General features: G+C 42.1%; 1 protein-coding gene across 1 annotated transcript in view; it reads left to right on the top strand.

The window, feature by feature from the left end:
• Nucleotides 1–681: 681 nt before the first annotated feature.
• Nucleotides 682–19,319, top strand: part of cdh23 (cadherin-related 23) — a 655,816-nt gene continuing 637,178 nt past the window's right edge. The window contains exon 1 of the mRNA XM_036980724.1: nucleotides 682–1,009. The gene's annotated coding sequence lies outside the window, so the exon portion shown is untranslated. The remainder of the gene's footprint in view (nucleotides 1,010–19,319) is intronic.

Raw genomic sequence — 19,319 nt, 5'->3', positions numbered from 1 at the left:
GCTTCAAAACAGTACAATACTTCAGGATACACCAGCGCACACACTCAGGAGAGAAACCCGATTGTTGCTCACACTGTGGCAGAGAATTTGGCCACTTGAATGGGGTCAGAGTGCATGAGAAGCTGCACACAGGAAACAAGCCTTTCAAGCTTGAGCATTGTTGAAACGAGCTCCAGTCTGGCTAATTACCTCAATTATGTATTTGTTTATTTAGATTATAAGTAAGCAATTATAAACTGGGTTTTTTTTCTAGCCCTGACTGCTGATTGGCTGGAAGCCGTGGTATATCAGACTGTATACCACAGGTATGACAAAAACATTTTTTTTTTACTGTTTTATTTACATTATAATAGCAATAAGGCAACTCTGGGATTTGTAGTATATGACCAATATAAGTATAGGCCTATTGGTTACCTGTTTTATGTAATTCAAGTAATCCAGTTACATGTTCTTTTTAAGCAAGAGCCCATAGGCTGTTCTTATCCATAACTAGACAGAGTGCCTGGATACAGCCATTAGCCGTGGTATATTGGCCATATACACACGACAATTACCCAAGATGCCTTATTGCTATTATAAACTTGTTACCAATGTAATTAAAACAGTTTAAAAAAAAATCATAGTTCTGTATATGGTCTGGCATACCACGGCTTTCAGCCAATTAGCATTCAGGGCTCAAACCAGCAGTTTATAAAATGCTACAACACAGGAAGAAGCAAAACGGGAGTTGGTGCAGGAAAATAGTAAGTGCGCACCGAACAGGGCAGCGCGTGTCGGAATTTTCTGTAGCCTATGCTGAGGTGAAGTTGAAGTGGAGAGCCAGAGCCAAGACGTGACATTTTCGACTGGAGGTGGAGCAAGTGTTGTGAGAGGGAGAGAAGAAGAGAGAGAGAGAGGGAGAGAGTGGAGCGTAAATAAGTAGCCTACCTATAGCGTTTACTTCGTAACGCATCACAGCAGGACCGTGGATCGAATCTCAAGGCACTTAGCCCCTACGGACAAGGACAAGGCAGGTAAGATTAGATGATGATGTGATAATTACCTAAATTTGGTTGCGTTAAAGCAATCGCACTATAGAGCAATGAGCACAATTAATTGAATAACTGATACTTTGATGGTTTTTGTGTACTGTGTCACCTAACCAATTGATAGAGGGTAGCCTATAGGCACGTTTTTGGGCTGCTTATTTCTGGACTTGCTTGCTAGTAGGCAGGGCAAACCCGTTTTGGTGATTTCTGGTATCTCATCAAAATCAATCAATCGCAGCACATGTTTGGACTCATTCAGAAATACCATTGGAAATGAATGCTGAAAGTTCAATTTATATTCCTAAAACTTAAGTTGAAAATGATGCATGCTGTCGCTGTTTCCTGTTGACAAGACATTTTGCGAAATAGCCCAATGTCAAAACACAGTTTAAGGTGTCCAAATCAATAACCAATATGCAGAAACTGTTCGTGATATTGAAAACATGTAATATACACATACATGTGCAACAATAGTGTTTATATATATATATATTTTTTACGAGCACCTTATAAATTGCACACGTTCCAAAAACCCTGTTTTGACAAGTGGCAATACATAACTAATATCGATTAGGGGGAAATCAGGTTGTACGTCCTGTTGAAACCAACACAACTTAAAATCCACATGGAAACTGGGTATATGTTTTTTTACATCACTGGTTGGAGAACAACCTGAAGAAGACAGTTATATTTTAGAGTGATGCATTTTGATTTGGAGGTCGCCAAAAAGGAAAGAGAAACGCAACACTTATTTGTCAATCACTCATATTGATATGACCTTGAAATCAGTTGCGAGAGGGGGGAGATGAGGTTGCACTTCCAGTTAAAACTATTAAACACAGCTCAAAAACCACACGGAATCTGGGAATAATGTGTACATCACTGGCCTGAGGACAATTTGTACAGCTCAACATTTTGAAGTGTTGCACTTTGATTTAAGTGGGTCGCCAAGGTGGTAAGTGCAACGCAACACTTTTTGTTAATCACTTTAATCGATATCTCGATAAAATCAATAGAACGGGGCAAACGTGTAGCGCTGTTTAAACTAACACTATTCAAAGGCCACATGGAAACTTTGAATAACCTATACATGGTTAGTTAGATGAGAACTTGTAGAAGGCTTATATCTATATTGTGGAAGGTTAACTGTTGATTTCGGGAGGCTTCCATCATGGAAAAGGGAACGGGACACTTTTCTGTTAAACGCATCACGACGCAGCATAGGATATCAAAAGTGACAACGATTGGCTGCTTTTTAAGTGGTCGTTTGACTGTTAAATCCATGTATTGGTGTGTGGCAGTGGCGACCAGTCATTCAGGGCAGGTGGGTGTTTTGAGCCCCACATTTTAGCAAAAAAATATACATAAATACAACTATTTTGGGCTTGCCAGTTTTGCATGTTATTTTCGCATTAATGTGTTACATCAGTTTGCAAACAATGTAAAAAAAAAAAATATATATATATATATATATATATATATATATATATATATATATATATATATATATATATATATATATATATATATATATATATATAATTGAGTTAATAAAGCCGCATACAAACTAGGGCTGGGCGGTATAACGTAATTTACTATATACACCAGTATTTATGCATGGCTCAAGGTCATTGGCCACAGATACAATGATGTCAAATCACGTTATACAGTGGGGCAAAAAAGTATTTAGTCAGCCACCAATTGTGCAAGTTCTCCCACTTAAAAAGATGAGAGAGGCCTGTAATTTTCATCATAGGTACACTTCAACAATGACAGACAAAATCCAGAAAATCACATTGTAGGATTTTTAATGAATTTATTTGCAAATGATGGTGGAAAATAAGTATTTGGTCACCTACAAACAAGCAAGATTTCTGGCTCTCACAGACCTGTAACTTCTTTAACCTCTACTAACTCCCCATCCCGCATGCGGGAGCGTAATCATCGCCTGACACTAATTTGCATAACGCATCGGGCATAAATATCCCTAGAAAGTATTCCTATTCATGAAAATCACCAATGAAATATATTAGCCTTTCACCCTGTCATCTCAGATTTTCAAAATATGCTTTACAGCCAAAGCTAGACAAGCATTTGTGTAAGTTTATCATAGTCTAGCATAGCATTATGCCCTGCTAGCAGCAGGCAACATTTTCACGAAAATAAGAAAAGCAATCAAATTAAGTCATTTACCTCGGAAGGACTTCGGATGTTTTCACTCATGAGATTCCCGGTTAGATAGCAAATGTTCCTTTTTTCCAAAAATATGATTTTTGTAGGCGAAATAGCTCCGTTTGTTCTTCACGTTTGGCTGAGAAATCGACCGGAAAATGTGGTCACTTCAACACCAAACTTTTTTCCAAATTAGCTCCATAATATCGACAGAAACATGGCAAACGTTGTTTAGAATCAATCCTCCAGGTGTTTTTCACATATCTATTCGATAATATATCCACCGGGACAATTGGTTTCTCATTAGAAGCGATTGGAATAATGGCTGTACTTTACGCAAGATTTTCTGCGGGAGCCATCATGTGACCACTTGCTCAATGTAGTCCCTTACGGCTATTCTTCAACATAAATGCGTAAAAATACGTCACAATGCTGTAGATACCTTGGGGAATACGTAGAAAGCGTAAGCTCATTCGTAGCCCATTCACAGCCATATAAGAAGTTATTGGTATGGGGCACTTCCTGATTGGATTTTTATCTGGGTTTCGCCTGTAACATCAGTTCTGTTATACTCACAGAACATATCTTTGCAGTTTTGGAAACGTTAGAGTGTTTTCTATCCAAAGCTGTCAATTATATGCACAGTCTAGCATCTTGTCGTGACAAAATATCCCATTTAAAACGGGAACGTTTTTTATCCAAAAATGAATTACCGCCACCAGAGTTTCAAGAGAGGCTCCTCTGTCCTCCACTCGTTACCTGTATTAATGGCAACTGTTTGAACTTGTTATCAGTATAAAAGACACCTGTCCACAACCTCAAACAGTCACACTCCAAACTCCACTATGGCCAAGACCAAAGAGCTGTCAAAGGACACCAGAAACAAAATTGTAGACCTGCACCAGGCTGGGAAGACTGAATCTGCAATAGGTAAGCAGCTTGGTTTGAAGAAATCAACTGTGGGAGCAATTATTAGGAAATGGAAGACATACAAGACCACTGATAATCTCCCTCAATCTGGGGCTCCATGCAAAATCTCAACCCGTGGGGTCAAAATGATCACAAGAACTGTGAGCAAAAATCCCAGAACCACACGGGGGGACCTAGTGAATGACCTGCAGAGAGCTGGGACCAAAGTAACAAAGCCTACCAACAGTAACACACTACGCCGCCAGGGACTCAAATCCTGCAGTGCCAGACGTGTCCCCCTGCTTAAGCCAGTACATGTCCAGGCCCGTCTGAAGTTTGCTAGAGAGCATTTGGATGATCCAGAAGATTGGGAGAATGTCATATGGTCAGATGAAACCAAAATATAACTTTTTGGTAAAAACTCAACTCGTTGTGTTTGGAGGACAAAGAATGCTGAGTTGCATCCAAAGAACACCATACCTACGGTGAAGCATGGGGGTGGAAACATCATGTTTTTCTGCAAAGGGACCAGGACGACGGATCCGTGTAAAGGAAAGAATGAATGGGGCCATGTATCGTGAGATTTTGAGTGAAAACCTCCTTCCATCAGCAAGGGAATTGAAGATGAAACGTGGCTGGGTCTTTCAGCATGACAATGATCCCAAACACACCGCCCGGTTAACGAAGGAGTGGCTTTGTATGAAACATTTCAAGGTCCTGGAGTGGCCTAGCCAGTCTCCAGATCTCAACCCCATAGAAAATCTTTGGAGGGAGTTGAAAGTCTGTGTTGCCCAGCAACAGCCCCAAAACATCACTGCTCTAGAGGAGATCTGCATGGAGGAATGGGCCAAAATACCAGCAACAGTGTGTGAAAACCTTGTGAAGACTTACAGTCATTGCCAACAAAGGGTATATAACAAAGTATTGAGAAACTTTTGTTATTGACCAAATACTTATTTTCCACCATAATTTGCTAATAAATTCATTAAAAATCCTACAATGTGATTTTCTGGATTTTTTTTTCTCATTTTGTCTGTCATAGTTGAAGTGTACCTATGATGAAAATTACAGGCCTCTCATCTTTTCAAGTGGGAGAATTTGCACAATTGGTGGCTGACTAAATACTTTTTTGCCCCACTGTAAATATAATCACCTAGATGACCCACCCTAGTCACACCCCTACCTAGAGAATAAAAAACTCTCTATGGTAAGGGTGTGACAGGTATCGCCCAGGCAGAATAAACTTGCACTTTTTTTCAATGCTGTCATTGAGAAAAAAGAAAGGTGTCATCTAGTTTTTCAAAAGTATCTGTAATCTGGTTCAGCTCCACTATTGCGGAACGTTGTCGGATGAGCTGACTCCAGGGTTGCAGAGGGCCATGTGGTCCTGGTGCTATCTAGTGATATCATTATGAAAGTAGTTTGGTGTAAGCAACGCATACCCTCACTCCCTCTATACTGTATCGCTGGGTGTATTATCATAATGCTGAGTGACAGGTGTGGCAGAATTGCCAAGTTACAGAATAGAACAATATCACCAAGACAGGCGTTAAACCACTGTATTCAACTTCAGTCATCCAAGAGGGATTTCATGCAGGGTCTCTTCTTTCTCTGTATCAACTTCTATGTTGCTGTATGTACTTCTGTATTGCTGGGCCAATGTCTTGAATGATATTGCACTGAACTCACGGCCTGTAACAGCCCTCTGCTTTCGGGGGTCACAAGCTTCAATTCTGTAGTTGGCCAGTGTAGAACCATCTCCAAGACCATTTGTGATTCATTTACACGCGCACACACTCCACAAAATTATCTGTCCAGTGACTCAATATAATTTGAAGTGCTGCTACTCATTTGTTTTCTCCTTATCTTAGAAATGAGTGCTGGAGAAAGAAACATTAGCTTGTTGTGTATCGTAGACCGCTCCTGTTTTTCTGCACTGTGGGAACGGCAAACCTCTGATACAGTCGCTCTCTCTCGGAGTGTCTGTCACTCTTGCTGAATCCACTCAAAATACGAGAGGGGGAGGAAAAATACCATTTGAAATGAAGGGGGCCATATCTGACAGTCTCTGTGAGCGACAGGCTCAAATGAAACACAATATGAGGGACATAGTAGCAATGGCTTGCAGATACAGTGAGATACAGATATAGTGTCCAAAGAGTAATAGGGGAGGGAGCAGGGTGGAGTTTACTGTATAGCAGGGGGGGAAAAAGGAAGAACGAGAGAGTGGCATAAAAAGAAGGCAAGTTTAAATCTCTCTCTCTCTCTCTCTCTCTCTCCTTATGGAATACCTAGACAGGATAGTGGAGTATGGGGTTGCATCCCAAATGAAACCCATAATTTTTAAAAGTAGTGCACTATAGAGGGAACACATCGTAGATCAATGTGCCTTCAGATAGAAGCAGGTTGAAAGCATTCACATCAAACTCTCTAGAAGTAATCATCTATGTCAAGTCATTTCTTTAAATCAAATAAAATGTTATTGGTCGCATACAAATATTTAGCAGATGTTATTGCGGGTGTTATTTATTTTAATAATGTGAAATGTCAGAATAATGATAGAATGATTTCAGCTTTTATTTCTTTCATCACATTCCCAGTGGGTTAGAAGTTTACATACACGCAATTAGTAATTGGTAACATTGCCTTTAAATTGTTTAACTTGGGTCAAACATTTTTGGTAGCCTTCCACAAGCTTCCCACAATAATTTTGGCCCATTCCTCCAGACAGAGTTGGTGTAACTGATTCAGGGCCTCCTCCTTGTAAAGGCCTCCTTGCTCGCACACGCTTTTTTAGTTCTGCCCACACAATTTTCTATAGGATTGAGGTCAGGTCTTTGTGATGGCCACTCCAATACCTTGAATTGTTGTTCTTAAGCCATTTTGCTCTAACTTTGGAAGTATGCTTGGGGTCATTATCCATTTGAAAGACCCATTTGCGACCAAGCTTTAACTTCTTGAAGCTATGGGGCACTATTTTTATGTTTGGAAAAATAACGTTCCCAAAGTAAACAGCCTATTTCTCAGAACCAGATGCTAGAATATGCATATAATTAACAGATTGGGATAGAAAACACTAAAGTTTCCAAAACTGTCAAAATACTGTCTGTGAGTATAACAGAACTGATATTGCAAAAATCAAACCAGGAAGTGGCTTCTATTTTGAAAACTCCATGTTCCATAGCCTCCCATTGCTCCATTTAAAGGGATATCAACAGGATTCCTTTTCCTATCACTTCCTCAAGGTGTCAACAGTCTTCAGACATAGTTTCAGGCTTTTATTTTGAAGAATGAGCGTGAACGATGGATAGGTGGGGGCTCTCAGAGTGAGTTGTGCTCAAAAGCCAACTGTCCCGGTTGATATATTATCGAATAGATATTTGAAAAACACCCTGACATTGATTATAAAAAACGTTTGACATGTTTCTGTGGACATTAATATAATTTTTGAATTTTTGTCTGCGTTGTCGTGAACGCCCTTTCTTGTGGATTCCTGGGCATAACGCATCAAACTGACGGAGGTATTTGGATATAAAAACTAACTTTATGGCACGAAAGGAACATTTTGTTGTCTAACTGGGAGTCTCGTGAGTGAAAACATCCGAAGATCATCAAAGGTAAACAATTCATTTGATTGCTTTTCTTATTTTCGTGACCAAGTTACCTGATGCTAAGTGTACTTATTGTTTTGTTGAGCGATCGATAAACTTACACAAACGCTTGTATTGCTTTCGCTGTAAAGCATCATTTCAAAATCTGAGACGACAGGTGGATTTACAAAAGGCTAAACTGTGTTTTGCAATATTGCACTTGTGATTTCATGAATATTTTCTAGTAATATTATTTGACTGTGGCGCTATGCTATTCAGCGTTGCTGATGACAATTATCCCGGATCCGGTATGGGTGGTTCAGAGATTTTAACTTCCTGGCTGATGTCTTGAGATGTTGCTTCAATATATTCAGATAATTTCCCCCCCTTATGAAGCTATCTATTCTGTGAAGTGCACCAGACCCTCCTGCAGCAAAGCACCCCACAACATGATGCTACCACCCCCGTGCTTCACGGTTGGGATTGTGTTCTTTGGCTTGCAAGACTCGTCCATTTTCCTCCAAACATAACGATGGCCAAACAGTTCTATTTTTGTTTCATCAGACCAGAGGACATTTCTCCAAAAAGTGCAGTTGCAAACTGTAGTCTGGCTTTTTTATTTAACCTTTATTTAACCAGATAGGCTAGTTGAGAACAACTTCTCATTTGCAACTGCGATCTGGCCAAGATAAAGCGCAGCAATTCGACACATACAACAACACAGTTACACATGGAATAAACAAAACATACAGTCAATAATACAGTAGAACAAAAGAAAACAAAGTCTATATACAGTGAGTGCAAATGAGGTAAGTTAAGGAAATAAATAGGCCATGGTGGCGAAGTAATTACAATATAGCAATTAAACACTGGAATGGTAGATCGGCAGAAGATGAATGTGCAGGTAGAGATACTGGGGTGCAAAGGAGCTAAATAAATAAATACCAGTATTTAAAAAAATATGTTTTATTTCACCTTTATTTAACCAGGTAGGCAAGTTGAGAACAAGTTCTCATTTACAATTGCGACCTGGCCAAGATAAAGCAAAGCAGTTCAACACATACAACAACACAGAGTTACACATGGAATAAACAAACATACAGTCAATAATACAGTATAAACAAGTCTATATACGATGTGAGCAAATGAGGTGAGATAAGGGAGGTAAAGGCAAAAAAGGCCATGGTGGCAAAGTAAATACAATATAGCAAGTAAAACACTGGAATGGTAGATTTGCAATGGAAGAATATGAAAAGTAGAAATAAAAATAATGGGGTGCAAAGGAGCAAAATAAATAAATAAAATACAGTAGGGAAAGAGGTAGTTGTTTGGGCTAAATTATAGATGGGCTATGTGCAGGTGCAGTAATCTGTGAGCTGCTCTGACAGTTGGTGCTTAAAGCTAGTGATGGAGATAAGTGTTTCCAGTTTCAGAGATTTTTGTAGTTCGTTCCAGTCATTGGCAGCAGAGAACTGGAAGGAGAGGCGGCCAAATAAATAATTGGTTTTGGGGGTGACTAGAGAGATATAACTGCTGGAGTGTGTGCTACAGGCGGGAGATTCTATGGTGACCAGCGAGCTGAGATAAGGGGGGACTTTACCTAGCAGGGTCTTGTAGATGACATGGAGCCAGTGGGTTTGGCGACGAGTATGAAGCGAGGGCCAGCCAACGAGAGCGTACAGGTCGCAATGGTGGGTAGTATATGGGGCTTTGGTGACAAAACGGATTGCACTGTGATAGACTGCATCCAATTTGTTGAGTAGGGTATTGGAGGCGATTTTGTAAATGACATCGCCAAAGTCGAGGACTGGTAGGCTGGTCAGTTTTACAAGGGTATGTTTGGCAGCATGAGTGAAGGATGCTTTGTTGCGAAATAGGAAGCCGATTCTAGATTTAACTTCGGATTGGAGATGTTTGATATGGGTCTGGAAGGAGAGTTTACAGTCTAACCAGACACCCAGGTATTTGTAGTCCACGTAGTCTAAGTCAGAGCCGTCCAGAGTAGTGATGTTGGACAGGCGGGCAGGTGCCGGCAGCGATCGGTTGAAGAGCATGCATTTAGTTTTACTTGAATTTAAGAGCAATTGGAGGCCACGGAAGGAGAGTTGTATGGCATTGAAGCTTGCCTGGAGGGTTGTACAGTGTCCAAAGAAGGGCCAGAAGTATACAGAATGGTGTCGTCTGCGTAGAGGTGGATCAGGGACTCACCAGCAGCAAGAGCGACCTCATTGATGTATACAGAGAAGAGAGTCTGTCCAAGAATTGAACCTTGTGGCACCCCCAGAGACTGCCAGAGGTCCGGACAGCAGACCCTCCGATTTGACACACTGAATTCTATCAGAGAAGTAGTTGGTGAACCAGGCGAGGCAATCATTTGAGAAACCAAGGCTGTCGAGTCTGCCAATGAGGATGTGGTGATTGACAGAGTCGAAAGCCTTGGCCAGATCAATGAATACGGCTGCACAGTAATGTTTCTTATCGATGGCGGTTAAGATATCGTTTAGGACCTTGAGCGTGGCTGAGGTGCACCCATGACCAGCTCTGAAACCAGATTGCATAGCAGAGAAGGTATGGTGAGATTCGAAATGGTCGGTAATCTGTTTGTTGACTTGGCTTTCGAAGACCTTAGAAAGGCAGGGTAGGATAGATATAGGTCTGTAGCAGTTTGGGTCAAGAGTGTCCCCCCCTTTGAAGAGGGGGATGACCGCAGCTGCTTTCCAATCGTTGGGAATCTCAGACGACACGAAAGAGAGGTTGAACAGGCTAGTAATAGGGGTGGCAACAATTTAGGCAGAATTTTAGAAAGAAAGGGTCCAGATTGTCTAGCCCGGCTGATTTGTAGGGGTCCAGATTTTGCAGCTCTTTCAGAACATCAGCTGAACGGATTTGGGAGAAGGAGAAATGGGGAAGGCTTGGGCGAGTTGCTGTGGGGGGTGCAGTGCTGTTGACCAGGGTAGGAGTAGCCAGGTGGAAAGCATGGCCAGCCATAGAAAAATGCTTATTGAAATTCTCAGTTATGGTGGATTTATCAGTGGTGACAGGAAACACTATCTTCAGTGCAGTGGGCAGCTGGGAGGGGGTGTTCTTATTCTCCACGGACTTTACAGATAGAAAGGCCTGCTCGCTGAAGTGTTTCAGGGAGCGTTTGACAGTGATGAGTGGAGGTCCTTTGACCGCTGACCCATTACGCATGCAGGCAATGAGGCAGTGATCGCTGAGATCTTGGTTGAAGACAGCAGAGGTGTATTTAGAGGGCAAGTTGGTTAGGATGATATCTATGAAGGTGCCCGTGTTTAAGGCTTTGGGGAGGTACCTGGTAGGTTCATTGATAATTTGTGTGAGATTGAGGGCATCAAGTTTAGATTGTAGGATGGCTGGGGTGTTAAGCATGTTCCAGTTTAGGTCGCCTAGCAGCACGAGCTCTGAAGATAGATGGGAGGCAATCAGTTCACATATGGTGTCCAGAGCACAGCTGGGGCAGAGGGTGGTCTATAGCAGGCGGCAACGGTGAGAGACTTGTTTTTAGAGAGGTTGATTTTTAAAAGTAGAAGTTCAAATTGTTTGGGTAGGACAGAACTCTGCAGGCTATCTTTGCAGTAGATTGCAACACCGCCCCCTTTGACAGTTCTATCTTGTCTGAAAATGTAGTTTGGGATAAAAATTTCACAATTTTTGGTGGTCTTCCTAAGCCAGGATTCAGACACAGCTAGAACATCCGGGTTGGCAGAGTGTGCTAAAGAAGTGAATAGAACAAACTTAGGGAGGAGGCTTCTAATGTTAACATGCATGAAACCAAGGCTATTACGGTTACAGAAGTCGTCAAAAGAGAGCGCCTGGGGAATAGGAGTGGAGCTAGGCACTGCAGGGCCTGGATTCACCTCTACATCGCCAGAGGAACAGAGGAGGAGTAGAATAAGGGTACGGCTAAAAGCAATAAGAATTGGTCGTCTAGAACGTCTGGAACAGAGCGTAAAAGGAGGTTTCTGGGGGCGATAAAATAGCATCAAGGTATAATGTACAGACAAAGGTATGGTAGGATGTGAATACAGTGGAGGTAAACCTAGGTATTGAGTGATGATGAGAGAGATAATGTCTCTAGAAACATAATTGAAACTAGGAGATGTCATTGCATGTGTGGGTGGTGGAACTAATAGGTTGGATAAGGTATAGTGAGCAGGACTAGAGGCTCTACAGTGAAATAAGCCAATAAACACTAACCAGAACAGCAATGGACAAGGCATATTGACATTAAGGAGAGGCATGCTTAGTCGAGTGATTAAAAGGCTCCAGTGAGTAGAGAGGTTGGTTGGGGGTCACAGCGATTTAGAGCGATTTAGAGCCGAGCCAGGCCATCGGTAGCAAGCTAGCATAGGATGAGGTCTGTTATTAGCCACCTCTTGCGTTCCGTCAGTAGATTAGTGGGGTGCTTAAAGCTAGTGAGGGAGATGTGAGTCTCCAGCTTCAGAGATTTTTGCAATTCGTTCCAGTCATGGGCAGCAGAGAACTGGAAGGAAAGACGACTAAAGTAGGAATTGGCTTTGGGGGTGACCAGTGAGATATATCTGCTGGAGCGCGTGCTGCTATGGTGACCAGTGAGCGGAGATAAGGCTAGCAGAGACTTGTACATAACCTGTAGCCAGTGGATTTGGCGACGAGTATGAAGTGAGGGCCAACCAACGAGAGCGTACAGTTTGCAATGGTGCGTAGTGTATGGGGCTTTGGTGACAAAACGGATGGCAGTGTTTCTGGCGGTTTCGGAGCAGTAGCTTCTTCCTTGCTGTGCGGCCTTTCAGGTTATGTCGATATAGGACTCGTTTTACTGTGTATAGATACTTTTCTACCTGTTTCCAGCATCTTCACAAGTTCCTTTGCTGTTGTTATGGAATTGATTTGCACTTTTCGCACCAAAGTACGTAAATCTCTAGGAGACAGAACGCGTCTCCTTCCTGAACGGTATGACGGCTGTGTGGTTTCATGGTGTTTATACTTGCTCACTATTGTTTGTACAGATGAACGTGGTACCTTCAGGCATTTGGAAATTGCTCCCAAGGATGAACCAGACTTGTGGAGGTCTACAATTTTTTTCTGAGGTCTTGGCTGATTTCTTTTGATTTTCCCATGATGTCAAGCAGAGGCTCTGAGTTTGAAGGTAGACCTTGAAATACATCCACTGGTACACCGCCAACTCAAATGATGTCAATTAGCCTATCAGAAGCTTCTAAAGCCATGACATAATTTAATCTGGAATTTTGCAAGCTGTTTAAAGGCACAGTCAACATTGTGTATGTGAACTTCCGACCCACTGGAATTGTGATAACAAACCAAAACTATAGTTTGTTAACAATTTGTGGAGTCGTTTAAAAACTAGTTTTAATGACTCCATCCTAACTGTATGTACATGTCTGACTTCAACTGTACCTGTGAACACAGTGGCCTCCATGATTCTTAAATGGAAGAAGTTTGAAACCACCAAGACTCTTCCTAGAGCTGGACGCCCGGCCAAAGTTATCAATCGGGGAAGAATGGCCTTGGACAGGGAGGTGACCAAGATCCCGATGGTGACCCTATCACAGCTCCAGAGTTCCTCTGTGGAGATGGGATAACCTTCCAAAAGTACAACCATCTCTGCAGCACTCCACAAATTAGGCCTTCATGGTAGTGGCCAGACAGACGCCACTCCTCAGTAAAAGGCACATGACAGCCTGCTTGGAGTTTTCCAAAAGGCACCTAAATGAAGGTTGAACTTTTTGGCATGTTTGCCAAGTGTCACGTCAGGAGGAAACCTGGCACCATCCCTACGGGGAAGCATGGTGGTGGCAACAACATGCTGTGGGGATGTTTTTCAGTGGCAGGGACTGGGAGACTAGTCAGGATCGATGCAAAGATAAAGGGAGAAAAGTACAGAAAGATCCTTGATGAATACCTGCTCCAGAGCGCTCAGGACCTCAACTGGGGTGAAGGTTCACCCTCCAACAGGACAATGACACTAAGCACATATCCCGAAGCCACTCCTATGTTGTCTTGGCTAAGTATCTGAATGTCCTAGATTGGCCCAGCCAGAGCCCAGATTTGAAGCCGATCGAACATCTCTGGAGAGACCTGAAGATAGCTGTGCAGCAACGCTCCCCATCCAACCTGACTGAGCTTGAGAGGGTCTGCAGAGAAGATTGGGAGAAACTCCTCAAACAGAAGGGTGCCAAGCTTTTAACATCATACCCAAGAAGACTCTAGGCTTCAAACGCTGCCAACAGTGGTTAAACAAAGTAGTGAAAAAGGGTCTGAATACTACTTATGTAAATGTGATTCCCCCTGTTTTTTTATATATATTTTTTATATAAATGAGCAAAAATAAAACAAACAGTTTTTGCTTTGTCATTATGGGGTATTGTGTGTAGATTGATGAGGAGCATTTTAGAATAAGGCTGTAACTTAACAAAATGGGGAAAAAGTCAAGGGGTCTGAATACATTCTGAATGCACGGTATATGATGGGATGTATAGACATTATGGACAGTATATGGATATAATATTTCGTTTATTTGAACAGTGTATGTACAGCAATAGTTAAATTGGAAAGGCCTTGACTAGAATACAGTATATTCATATGAAGCCGGTAAAACATTATGTAAGCATTATTAAAGTGACCAGTTTTCCATAACTATGTACAGATGGCAGCAGCCTCTAAGGTGTATGGTAGCGTAACCGGTTGGTAGCCGGCTTGTGACAGTGACTAAAGTTCAGGGCAGGGTACTAGTTCAGGGCAGGGTGTAGTCTGGCTTGAGATGACTACTTAACAGTCTGATGGCCTTGCAATAAAAGCTGTTTTTCATTGTCTCGGTCCCAGCTTTGATGCACCTGTTCTGACCCCACCTTCTGGATAGTAGCAGGGTGAACAGGCTGTGGCTCAAGTGGGGGGAGGTCCTTGATGATGTTCTTTGCCTACTGGATGGTGGCAGGGTGAGCAGGCCGTGGCTCCGGTGGCTGAGGTCTTTAATCTTCTTGGCCAGGTGCTGTAGATGTCCTGGAGGGCAGACAATGTGCCCCTGGTGATACGTTGGGCAGACCGCACCGTCCCCTGGAGAGCACTGTGCAGTTGTCTGTAAAGGTTTGTGAGGGACTGATTTCTTCAGCCTCCTGAGGTTGAAAAGTCCATGTTGCACCTTCTTCACCACACTGCCTGTGTGAGTGGACCATATAAGATTGTCAGTAATGTGCATGCAAAGGAACTTCTCCACTGCGGCCCGTCAGAAGTTTAGGACCCAGTTGCACAGGGCGGGGTTCAGACTCAGGGCTCCAAGTTTAATGATGAGCTTGGCTGGTACTATGGTGTTGAAGGCTGAGCTGTAGTCAATGAACAACATTCTTACATAAGTATTTGCCTTGTCCAGAGGGGATAGGGCAGTGCGATGGCGGTTGTCACCCGTGGATCTATTAGGGCGGTATGCAAATTGCAGTGGGTCAAGGGGGTCGGGTAAGGTGGAAGTGATATGATCCTTATCTAGCCTCTCAAAGCACTTGATCAGAAGCACACACTCAGAAGTGAGTGCAATCGGGCGATAGTTATTTAGTTCAGTTACCTTTGCTTTCTTGAGTACAGGAACAAATGGCGGACATATTGAACAAGTGGGTACAGAAGACTGGGATAGGGAGAGATTGAATGTGTCCTTAAATTCTCCAGCCAGCTGGTCTGCGCATGCTCTCAGGACACGGTTAGGGATGCCATCTGGGTCGGCAGCCTTGTGAGGGTTAACACGCGTAAATATCTTACTCACGCCGGCCACTGAGAACGAGAGCTCACAGTCCACGGGAGCGGTGGTTTTCATCGAAGTGGGCGAAGAAGGTGAATAGCTTGTCCGGGAGCAAGACGTTGGTGTCCGCGACGTGGCTGGGTTTTCCTTTATAATCCGTGATTGTCTGGAGTTGCTGCCACTTAAGTCTCATGTGTTAGACGTTGAATTGCGACTCAACTTTGTCTTTGTACTAACGTTTTTGTGTTTTGCCTGTTTGCTTGCCTTACGAAAGGCATAACTGGAATGTTTGTACTTAATCATATTCCCAGTTAACTTGCCATGGTTAAATGCGGTGGTTCGCACTTTCAGTTTTGCGCGAATGCCTCTATCTATCCATGGTTTCTGGTTAGGGTAGGTTTTAATAGTCACAATTGGTACAACATCTCCTATGCACTTCTTATAAACTCACTCACCGAATCAGCGTATACATCAATGTTATTGTCTGAGGCTACCCAGAACATATTCCAGTCCGCATGTTCAAAAATAGCTTCTACTTTTCAGTTTTATTGAGAAGTTATTGAAAATAAATGCCCTTTTTTTCGATTAGTGAATTGTAATTGTAATTTTCTTCCTGACTTTAGGTGAGGAGAGGAAAGAGTTTAAAGTTTTAATGTCAGGTGCACAAGTACAGTGAAATGCCTTTCTTGTAATCTCCAAACCCAACAATGCAGTAATCAATGTAGTACAAAAACACCAGAACACTAGAAAGTAAGAAGCTTATATACAGGGTCAGTTCCAATACCATATCAGAGAGAGAATGTGTGTGCATTAGGGCTGTCCCCAACTAAGAAAAATCTTGGTTCATCAAAAGTCTTCTGTTCTTTTGACCAATTAATTGGTCGACATTTTTATACATGTATTTTTCCATATATCGACACACTGTTTTAATAAAATAAACTATTTGTTGAGCTTGTCTGATGCGTTAAGCACGCTGTTTTATGAAAGACACAAATGACTCAAGAGGGATCCAGAGATCAATATAACAAGAAGAAAAAAACCTTAAACCTGAGCCCGCTCCTGCTGGCTTTTGGAGATTCTGCCGTTACTCTCCTGAATTTGCCGGTAATAGGCTACAATTTGTCTTACCATTTCTACCGATCTGTTTGCCAGTTATGGTTTTCATATGCACAATTGTGTGCCTGCTTGGGTTTGTAGTTGTGTGCCTGCTTGGGTTTGTAGATTAGGAGCCAAAGGTCAGGTGTAGCCTATATATATGGTTCAAAGCAGACACTAAATGGGATGTTTTGATCTGTTGACTGTGAGACTGCAGACTACACAGCGATATGCTCTTGCTCAACTAGACCAGGGAGGACCTAACAGAAAGGTTGTGTTCCCAATGGCCCCTTATTTCCTATGTAGTACACTGCTTTTGACCAGGTATACAGGGGATACAAACAAATAGATGAATGAGTCTCTGCAGGCTATCTGGTGCCCTCTGACAGCTGTGTTTAAGTTGTCTGATATACACAGTCCTTGGTCAGGATAGCTTCTCCAAGCGCATTCTAGCAGATAATGGCCAAGTGGGAGAAAGGGATGGAGACCTACGATGCGTCCCAAATGGCACCATATTTAGTGCACTATATAGGGAATATGATGCCATTTGGGATGCATTTAAACAAGTATTGGGAATAGCGTGTCAGGCCCTGGTCACAAATATTGCATATGGTGCCATTCAAACATTTATTTACACATACTTATTTTCCATATGCATTGGGACTGTAGCCTGTGGGGCTAAAAAGTGCTGTTTTTTATGTACCGTATGGGTGTTGATGTGTTAATTTGGAGTTTACATTGAAGTAAAATAGAGGGTTATGGAGAGAAGAGGGCCTAATAATGACATCAATACTGATGTTTCGTATATGTCAATATGAACCATGTTGTGTAGGTCTACATTTTTCCTTTCTAGGCTTTATGTGTTAATTGATATCATGTGCCTTTCGATTGACAAAAAGAAGACAGTTTATTTTATGTTAAAATGGTAGACAAGCATTAGTATGTATGCATGTATATGAGTCACTCTTTAGTCTAAAGCCTTTCTATGGACTGACAGCTTATTGATCCAAGCCTTTTAGAGAACAAGCACCAGGAAAGAAATGCATCACTATTCCTCTTTCAAGATTTACTCTCAAAAAAACAAATTAACAGTCGGACATCAGTAAATGAGAATAGCATTGTTTTCACAAGCTAAGTTTCCCTCCAATTTAAACTATGCACATTTTCACACCAGAGGTGTTTCCATCAAGCTGACATTTGTGGATAAAAAGCTGTTTATGATGTTGTAGTCCATTTAAAAGCACTTTTGTGCTTAAGTTTTCATGACCTGAATAAAAAGAGTTCAATGTGTTTCCATTGCATTTGAGATATGATTAAAAGCAATACTTTTTATTCGATAATTGGCAGCCAAGCACCGATCATGTTAACGGCATCCTTAAAATAATGGCTTACCCTCGATATTTTCATTTCATCACTGTGCACTTAACCACCATAAGTTATAAAGTTCATCATAACTTATTCCATCTGCCTATAAACTCCATGTTTTCCATGTCGTGGTGGTAGTACAACATAACATATTGCGTGACTCCAAGTTTACTACGACATTAGGGTTTTTATATCAATATTTGCTCATAAAAGTGTTTCCACCACAATTGTGGCATAGTCTATTTCACCGACCAAATAATTATCCGCCCTTGTCTAGCGAATTTGATTTATTTTCGAAATTGTGACATTTAACAGATACATTTGCAGTTTCCATAAGGCCTGTTGTGAGATTTTTAATGGATCAGGTACATTATTTCACTAGAAATCTGGTTAATCTCAGGGAGCAACTGGGGGAGAGGAGAGTTTTCCTGGCATCTGTCCTGTACCCCACCTCTCGATCTCCTCTGAGATGAGGCGCTAGTCCAGTAACACTGAAAAGAAGCAGAGGAACATGTTTGTTACTATTCCTGCAGCAGCCTCACCTGGTACCAGAGCTGTTTGTATTTGATATAATTGTCACGTCCATAACTTATAAAATACAAACAGACCTGGGACCAGGATAGCAGCATCCCGCTTCCTCTGCTCCTCTGTTCCTTAGCTCAAATCATGTATGTGATACTAAACAATCTCTCAAAGTTGATTGGAAATATTTCACTTCGCCACATGAACATGAGAAAGTATCTATATCATACACAGTGTTGCACTGTGCTGTGGAAAAGGGTTTCACACCTTGTAATGTGTGTTTACAAATGTGTCATTCTAAATTACATGAGTGAACAAACATCGACAGCAATTTCCAGCCCAGAGTGTACAATGTGCATAGTTTCAGCATAGCACTATAAAACCACACACACGCACATACCATTATTCCTGTGTGGACTATTGTACCTACAGTACTCTCCACATGCTGTCACGTCATCCCACTGTTGTCATACTATACTCAGGAATGTTGAGTCGGGCAACAGCCTTTCTAAACAGTGTCACTGGAGTGAGACTAGAGGGATGGCTCAGCTCATCAGAGCAGCGTTGTCCCTCCCTCCATCCCTGACAGAGCCGAATGTCCCCTGATCACTCTCTGATCACTCCGCTAATGTCCAATGGCTTTTTCATGGTGATCTGGGGAGAGATGTATACATCTCTAATTGATTGCCGTGATAATCCACAGATCTGCTCAGGCAGCTCCAGACTGCAACTGGGGCCCTGGCTGGCGCTGGCTCCAAGAAGGGTTGTCAGTGAGGAAGTCAGACACAATTGCCATGTAATCAATTATATCGAGTGCTATGGGCCGGGAGGGAGTCAAAGAGATATAGTTCCCTGTTCGTTTGTTGAATGGGGCTCTTTCTGGAATCGACC

This window comes from Oncorhynchus mykiss, chromosome 1 (assembly GCF_013265735.2).
Source record: "Oncorhynchus mykiss isolate Arlee chromosome 1, USDA_OmykA_1.1, whole genome shotgun sequence".
Taxonomy (NCBI): Eukaryota; Metazoa; Chordata; class Actinopteri; order Salmoniformes; family Salmonidae; genus Oncorhynchus; species Oncorhynchus mykiss.
This window is presented reverse-complemented; position numbering and strand designations above follow the sequence as displayed.